Source organism: Lissotriton vulgaris, chromosome 12 (genome assembly GCF_964263255.1).
Source record: "Lissotriton vulgaris chromosome 12, aLisVul1.2, whole genome shotgun sequence".
Classification (NCBI taxonomy): domain Eukaryota; kingdom Metazoa; phylum Chordata; class Amphibia; order Caudata; family Salamandridae; genus Lissotriton; species Lissotriton vulgaris.
In genome coordinates this window covers 284,762,635-284,771,318 of record NC_141700.1, presented here as the reverse complement: position 1 = coordinate 284,771,318, position 8,684 = coordinate 284,762,635, and the positions used below count along the sequence as shown (strand labels likewise).

The 8,684-nt window shown below is 48.1% G+C and overlaps 1 protein-coding gene across 2 annotated transcripts in view; it reads left to right on the top strand.

The window, feature by feature from the left end:
- The first annotated feature begins 3,135 nt into the window (after positions 1–3,135).
- Positions 3,136–8,684, top strand: part of HACL2 (2-hydroxyacyl-CoA lyase 2) — a 565,926-nt gene continuing 560,377 nt past the window's right edge. The window contains exon 1 of one of the 2 annotated variants that reach the window (XM_086945056.1): positions 3,136–3,274. The gene's annotated coding sequence lies outside the window, so the exon portion shown is untranslated. The remainder of the gene's footprint in view (positions 3,275–8,684) is intronic. The other variant, XM_086945057.1, reaches the window with a different exon arrangement.

The window sequence follows — 8,684 nt, the reverse complement described above, 5'->3', positions numbered from 1 at the left end:
CTTTATTTTGTTGTCGTGTCAGTTGGTCTGGGCACGTCCGTCCCTGTCCTCGTCCTCCTACATAATGCCCCTTCCTGTCCGTCCACAGGAAGTAGTGTCCGGTGACCTGGTCACCGCCCTGTGACCCACAGGGTCCTAGTGCCCTGCATCCGTGGTCATCACACTTTTGCACAATTATGCCTTGCCGGGAAGCTTGGAGGGTGGATGCTCTGTCATTCCGATGGCCGTGAGGCCTCTTGTATGCCTTTTCCCCTGTTCCCCTGATTTCGGCTGTCTTACAGAAAATCAAGAGGGATGGTTCCTTTGCCCTTCTGGTTGTTCCGGGGTGGAGTCGTCGCCCATGGTTTCCCATGTTGTTGGAATTGGCTGTGACACCGGGGTGGATGTTGCCATTCGTGCCTTTCCCTCTGTTGGGCCCTCTGCTTCCGCTTCCTGTGTTCCGATCCCTGGGTCTGCGGGCCTAGCTCTTGAGAGGGATTCCCTGATCCGGGGTGGTTGTTCGATGGCTGTTGCTGGTGTTATTCAGCAGTCCCGGAGGCCTTCTGTGTTAAAATCCTATGCTAGACATTGGGACAACTTTGCTTCTTGGTGTCTTCGTCGCAATTTGTCTCTGGATTCTTTGGAACCGGCTCGCGTTCTTGATTTTTTGAATGAGGGTTTTGAATTGGGTTTGGCCATGTCTACTATTTGTGCTCAATGGGCTGCCATACGGGCATTACATGTCCTTTGGTTTCAGTGGCTCCATTGGTGGCGCGGCTTTTTAAGTCTCTGTCTTTCCAGCGACCGCGTCCTATCCTATGTCCTCCTCCTTGGGATTTTCCTTTGGTCTTACGTTCTTTACAATCGGTTCCTTTCGAACCTTTGGAGACGGTTGATTTTAAATTTTTGACACTTAAAGTCATATTTCTTGTGGCGATTGCTTCTGCCAGGCATATTGGGGAGTTGGGGGCTTTCCTCCGGTCTGCTCCATTTTTGGTTGTTTTGATGGATCGTGTGGTCTTGCGCCCTCATCCTATGTTTGTGCCGAAGGTTGATTCCTTCTTTCATCGGTCTATGGAGGTGGTACTCCTGTTCTTTGCCCAGATCCTTCCTTGGATGAGGAGTCTCTTTTACATCTTTTGGATGTTCGACGTGCCTTGTTGATTTATTTATCCCGCACGTCTTCCTTCTGTAAGGTGGACAATTTATTTGTCAATTTTGGTTTGTCCTGTCAAGGTTTGAAACCTTCCCTTTCCACGGTCAGTCGTTGGATTAAGGAGACCATTTTGTTGGCGTATGATTCTGTTTCCGAGGTTCCCTCTCTTCCTATTCAGGGACGTTCCACCAGGTCTGTTGCAATCTCCTGGGCGGCGTTTAAAGGGGTCTCCATGGAGGATGTTTGCCGGGCTGCCACTTGGTCGTCGCTTCATACCTTCATGACCCATTACCGTCTTCAGGTTGGGGGTGGAGGCTCAGTTTCCTTTGCCTCTTCTGTGCTGAGTGCTGGTGTTCCTTGAGGGGGTTTCTTTTGTTTGTCTGCCTATTGTTATTAAACTTGTTGTTATACTGCCTTCCTGGTGTTGGCTGTTTTTCTTTCATGAAGCTGATATGCTTTGGTATCGGCTCAATGGTGATTCCTGTGGCGAGGAAGAAGGGCGAGGAGGTAATGCCCCGGTTACTTACGGGTAATCTTCATTACTCCGAGTCCTTGTCTTCCTTGCCACAGTATTGTTTCCCTTCCCTCCCGGCCCTCTTGGTGGCTTAATGTATGCGGCTTGGATTTCAGATCGTTTTGCTGTTTATGTGTCCCTTTATGGGATTAGCTGTCACCACCAGGGGCCATATTGGGAAAGGGAGAGGGAGACTAGAATGATAACTTTAACTTGGAGTTTCTGTGGGAGCCAGAGGCTCAATGGTGATTACTGTGGAGAGAAAGACAAGGACTCGGAGTAATGAAGATTACCGGTAAGTAACTGGGGCATTCATTCGTCCTACTCTGCACTTACATCCACACCCAAATTCACATGGTCACCTCAATCACCCTGCAGTCACTCCTCTAACCCTACTCTCACACAAATGCATCGCACTCCTGTCACCCACACAGCTCAGGTTTAATGTGCATGCCACAAAGAACATGTACCATGCAGATCACAGAACTGAGTGCGAGTAAACTATGAGTAGTGCTATACATTTTTTTATGTTTTTCAGAAAGCTGCTATAGAGAGATGGGGTGCATTGTTGGCGAGCGGCAGTGAAGGAAATCATGAAGAAGAAACGGGGAGGGGCACAAAAAAAAAAGACTGTTGCACGGTGTGACATCAATGCTTGGGCCAGCCCTGGCTGGGAGTGTTAACACCTAGCCAGCCCCCGACACCACCACCTGAAGTTCAGGTCTAGTTGCGCCCCTACCTAAGATCAGAGCCTTAACTAGAGCCAAATTTCGGGGGCTCAGAAAAAAAAGATTCGGGGGGAGGGGGATAATTCTTCCACCAATAGGCAGAGTGGAGATGAGGGGCTCTTAGAAGTGGTGAAAAAAACAACACAGCCTAATTAACAAGCAAATGGTATTTTAAAGACCTGTGAAGTACTCAGGTGTGTGCCCAGGAAGCTGTCTCAGCCTGGGTTGCCACACACAAAGGGGGGGGAGGGGGGGGGGGCTGAAGCCCTTTGAGCCCAATTCAACAACTAAATGTACAGGCTTCGCTTTCCCTACACCCAGATTCACGCAACAATGCGGCCCTCGGTCACGCCACAGATAAGAACAGTAGTAAAAGCAGCTTCGCTGGACGTGCTGCTGGTATGTTCTGTTCATTCGTATGAGGAAAGTTAAAAAAACGTTTGTAATCAGTGAGCGCCAGGGGCTGAGAAGAAGCTTCCTGTCTGCAGCGCTGAGGAGCGCAGCTCAAAAGCTAATAGTGTGGGAGGAGTCCCGAAGACAGCCATAGAATAGAAACACTGCTAAAGAGGCTTCCAGATAGTACACAACGCCGGCCCAAGTGCGCTTGAACATTCACTTCCTGAGCGGCAGGGCGGTCTTTTCCGGGTCAGTACTCCGTATCAAATGAAACTGTTTTCTTTTTGGTAGATGTTTTATTAACTGAGCGCGTCATATTTCCCAACCAATTGATGGGTTTACCAGGAGGAAGTAAGCCAATAAGATATGTTGGTACCGCCCATAATGTGCAGTATCGTTTCACAGAGTTTGTCAGTAGTCTCCCCTTCCTTGTTTTAAAGCTACTTACATGCCTGAGCCTTTCGGATTGGATTTTTAAGCTAATCACTCGTGTGGTGGGAGGTAAGGTTCACATTCGACACTTCCTCCTTATTCGAGAGGTTTGCCGTGTATCAAGAGCAAAGGGCACGCGTTGTAGAATTTAATAGGTATTTGAGTATCACTAGATTGTGCTACAAAATTATACCTGTGCGTGTTCGGTCCACAAAAAGAGTGCACACCTTGTGATGTTTATGTATCGTTTACATTCATTTCGATTGGTGTTTTAAACTCTTATTGTTAAACGCTCTGCCGTACAACAGATGAAATGAAGTGAGGGGTCAACGAAGAAGGAGCTACCGAGGGTAGTGAATGCATAGCTGCCAGGGTTTCAGATTGCTATGTGTGACATTTTCATAATTTTAGTGTCATTATGAGTGATAATTTAACGATTATGAGTGACACTTTCTCGCGACCAATATACATTTTAGAAATTACACCCGAGAGTGAGGCTGAGGCACACATAGGTCACAGCCAGGCTGTATGTTATTATTTCAAGGCTAGTATAGCAGCCTCAACCCTAATAAAAAACCTTTAACCCGAGCTGAGCAGTCCTCCTCATTTGGCGAGGGGCACCTACATGCCCAGCCCTGCAGCAGGCACCAGATTACACCAGCCGTAGGCAGCCTGTCACAGATCTAAAGGCTCTGTTGACAGTGATGCTGCGCATCAGTGCTGAAAGTAAAGTCGTTTATTTTTTATTTATTGCATTTTTACAAAGCGCGGACATTACCCGAAGGTGTCAGAGCGCTGTACAATAGAGCCAGTTACGTTACAAGAGAACAGTGGAACACAATAAAACATTACAAAGAAAAACAGGAGACTAAAAAGGAAGGTTACATAATCACAAAATCCAACAAAGCACGCAGGAGTGAGGAATGAACAGGAAAAAAAAAACACATTTACAATGAGGAGTGAACTTCCAATAGAGGGGCCTGAGGATGAAAGTATTAATTCAGAAAGTGTCTTTGAGAGAGGAGAGATTTGAGATCAGCTTTGAAGATCGGGTAGAGGAGGTGGCACGGAGCAATGGGGGAAGTAAGTTCCAGATTCTCACTGCATTGCCTGAGAAGGATTGTGCCATCGATCTTTCCCATTTGAAGCTGCGGGGCGCTCAAGCAGAAGCTTTTACGCATTGCGCGAGGGTCGCAAGCCTCCGGACAATTTCCGTTTGTTTGCCAGGTACCGAGGGGAGGACGTTCGCAAGGCTTTATGCCTGATGCAGGCAGTTTTGTAGCTAGTTCTTGCCTCAATTGGAAGCCATCGTAGAGAGGACAGGATAGGAGTGACGTGGTCACTTCATTTAGACCCTGTAGTGAATTGACCAGCTGAATGGAGGATGGATTTGAGAGAAGAAAGGTGAGATTTAGGTTGGCTCGTCAGAAGAGAATTGCAATAATTTAGTATTGAGAGAACCAGCGTTTGTACCAAGGTTTTTAAGTCTTTCCCAGGGGAAAAACCAACGGATCCCCCACAGAAGGCGCAACTGGTATTGTGCGTTTTTGGCAATAGAGTTGACGTGGGAGATTAGGTTGAGTCTTTTGTCAAGTATGACACCTAGGGATTTAGCGCTGTCGACAACGATGGGTTTGTTGTTGAGTAAGTTCAGCTGATCCATCCACGATTGAATGGGAGGAGGTGAGAGAGAGGTAGAAAGGAGGAGGAATTCAGTTTTGGAGGGATTTAGAATGAGTTGCTGGGCTAACATCAGTTGTGAATGGAGTTGAGAGTAGAGTTGAGTAGGAGAGATTGTGTGCGGAAGACACCTTGAGGTAGATTTGAGTGCCATCCGCAGAAAGATGGTAATGGATCCCAGATTTGCTTAGGAGCTTCCCCAATGGTTCCAGGTAGAGATTAAACAAGGCGGGTGCCAAGATAAAACCTTGAGGGACGCCTTGACCTACCGCAAATGGAGATGAAAGACTGTTCGCTATCTTAATCATTTGGGATCTGTCCGAAAGGAAAGAGGCAAACCATTTCAGCACTGTGCCATCCAATCCCATTCTCTGTTGAAGAGTGTTGAGGAGGTTGCTATGATTAACATTGTCAAAGGCTGCAGAGAGGTCTAGAAGAATCAGAAGACACGATTCCCCAGAGTTGAGTATATGCAGCGCATCATCTATCACTTGCAGCAGGGCTGTTATAGTGCTGCATTTTTGGATGAAGCCAGAATGGAAAACGTCGAGGAGATTATTGTCCATACTATGTAGGGCAAGTTGTTTTGCAACACATTTTTTGGTGATTTTCGAAAGAAAAGGGAAGTTGGTGAAAGGGCGGAAGTTGTTGAGGTCGTTCGCATCAGCTGAGGTTTTTTTAGAAGAGGGGTAACCTGACCTGATTTAAGGGCGACTGGGAGGGTGCCATGACTGAGGAAGAGATTAACTATCCTTGTCCAGTAAGAGAGAGTATGGGTGTAGAAATCGATGGCGAAGACTCTAGGGATGGGGTCAGAAGAATGGTTGGATGGTTTGGTTTCGAGGATGCATTTGAGGAGTTCATCTTCCGAGATGATGTCAAAGTGTTACCAGGTGACTAAGGATTTCCGCTCCTCAAAGGGGGTGTGGTGGGCGACCTGATTCACCAGGGGTTTGACCTTTTCATCAAAGAAAATAGCTAAATCGGGTGCTCTCTTTGTGGAGTCCTCAGGCTTAGTAGTTGGGGGAGAACAGTTAGGGTTTTTGATGAGGTCAAAAAGTTTTTTGGGTCTGTTTTTGGCTGAGTCGAGGAGGGATCTGAAATGTGATGCTTTTTCGTGGAAGATGTGGTTGTGGTATTTAGATCTTGCTGAACGTAACCGAGAGATTGGAGGTGGAAGGAGATTTTCTTCAATGTTTCTCCAGGCTTCTAGGGTGTTTCCTTTCATCGTAGAGAGCTTTATTGAACCAAGGTGCTGAGGGGGTGGGTCTTTTCCTTTTGCTTTGGAGTGGAGCTACCTTGCCAATTTCGACAGCTAGGACTGAGAGGCACTGAGAGGTGAGAACGTTGACATCCATGTTAGGGTCAAGTCTAGGAAGTGACCGCATAGCAGAGTCACAAAAAGTGTCAAGATCAATGTTTTTAGTGTTGCGGAACCAGGTAGTAGCTCTTTTAGGTTGACCGAGCCTTATAACTTGCGAAAGATGAAAACGGAAGGGAACAAGGAAGTGGTCAGACCAGTCTACATGGAAAGTGGGAGCAGTGGTCAGCAGGTCTGCTTTGGATATAACAAGATCCAAAATTGAGCCCTTGGAATGAGTGGTTTCCGAGCAATGTTGGAATAGATCGTTAGCTGAGAGAAAGGTGGCAAGCTTGTTGGCAGCCAAGTCTTCCAAAGGGCCCCAATGGAGATTAAGATGACCCAGGAAGTTCGGCATGTCACTTTGAGAAAATTGGTAACTGATGAAGTCAGTAAGTTCCTCCTCAAAGGCAGAGCAGTTTCCGGGCGGGTGGTAGATGGCATGGAATCTAAATGGTGAGCCATGATGTATTTGCAGTTCTAGTGATAGGCATTCGAATGTACGAAAAAGGATGGTAGGGAAGGTTTTCATTTGAAGGGAATTCCTGAAAATTATAGCGACACCGCCCCCAATTTTGTCTGATCTGTCATTTCTGAGGATAGAGTAGTCAGTGGGTACCAGAAGATCAAACAGAGTATGAGAGGAGTCATTATACCAGGTCTCAGTGAGGAAGAGCATGTTAAGATTCTGGAGGGTGATAATGTCAGAAATTTCCAATTTGTGTTTGATTGCAGATTTTCAGTTGTGGAGCAAGCAGTGCAGTTCTGATGCAACCGTTTTGGTGACGGAATGTTAGGGCTGTTAAGGGAGATAGGGATGAGATTCTTGAATAAAGGTGCCCGGTACGAGGGAGGCTGGTAGGATCTGACAGAGGAGATGGTCTGAATAGTGAACTGCATAGAATTCTTAGGAGAGGAAGGTGGAGGGGGGGTGACGCTGGTGGTCTTGTAGCTGGCTAGTAAGTTGGAGATGTCTGTAGAGGACAGACTGTGGTTGGCTTTATTGGTGCGCAGGAACACTGAACTCCTCGGGAGGATATTAGGGAAGGGGGACAACTTGGTGCTTAAAAGTAAGATGGACGCTACAAGCTGGGAAATAGAAGAGATGAGAGAATCAAGTTTGTTTTCCAGGGAGAGGAGAGCTGAGCACAGAGTGTTGGGTGGCACAATGGATGAGGGAGGGAGTGCAGAGGGTGAGGGGGGACAGGGAGGGGTGGGGGAACAGGATAAAGGAGGTGGTGCAGAGGGTGATTGAGGACGTGGAGGGATGGAGAAGTGGGAAACTGGAGGGAGAACAGGGAGTGAGGGAGGACGGGGCAAGGTGGGGGAACGGGATAAGGGAGGAAGTGCGGAGGGAGGGGAGGGGTGGGGGAATGGGTGGGGATTTGGGGAGCAAGAGTAGAAGGTGGGGGATGGTGGTGAGCGATAGGAGTGGATGGTAAAGCAGTGGTGGGAAGAGACATTTGTACTGGTGTTGAACAGTGGGGAGGAGTAGAGATCATCAATAGGAGAAAGTTGAGGAGTAGGAGGGGGGTCAGATGAAGACCAAAAGTAAGGGGATACGAGGGGAGTAGAGGCTGAACATGGAGGGGGCACAGGGGGTTAGATGAATGCCAAAGGTACATGGAGAAAAGAGGAGAAGGGGCTGAACAGGCGGGGGAAGGAGGGGGGTCCCAGGAAGGCAATGAGTATGGGGTGAAGAGAGAGGATGGTGCTGGACAGATACTGTAGGTTATGAACGGTGGATGAAGGGGAACAGGTAACAGGTGGAGTTGGGGGGATTGGGCTAGATGGAAACTGAGGGAGTAAGGGACTGCAAGGTCAGAGGGAGAAACGAGGAAGGAATTGTCGAGGAGGGAGACATGGTTGGGAAGCAAAGGAAGAGGGAGTGGAGGTTGAAGAGAGAAGGAAGGTGGAAGAGAAGAATTTAGGTTACAGGGGACAGGGAAGGACGGGAAGGGATGAGGTGAGAGGGCTGAGACATGGTTGGCAAGCAAAGGAAGAGGGAGGGGAGGTTGAAGAGAGAAGGAAGGTGGAAGAGAAGTATTTAGGGTACGGGGTACAGGAAAGAGCGGAAAGGGATGGGGTGAGAGGGGGAGGGAAGGGGGAAGGTAAGGAAAGTTGATCGGTAGATCTGGTTGTAAAACAGGTTGATTAAGAAGTGGGGTGGTTGGTTGGAATAGGGCGAGGCAAAAGCGTTAGTGACTCGGGCAGGTGCAGGGTGGGGAGGGGGAGTGGATGTCGGAGGCAAAGCAGACTGGATAGGGGGAGGAACATAATGGGAAGGGGGAAGAATGGGAGATGAGGGAGCAAAAGTAGGAGGAAATAAAGGGTAGGCCTGTGACTCTCGGGAACGCGGCCTGATGGAGTATCGGGGAGTCAGGGGGGGAGAAAGGGAGAAAGGAGAGGAGCTCAAGGAAGAATCTAGGGAGATGATAT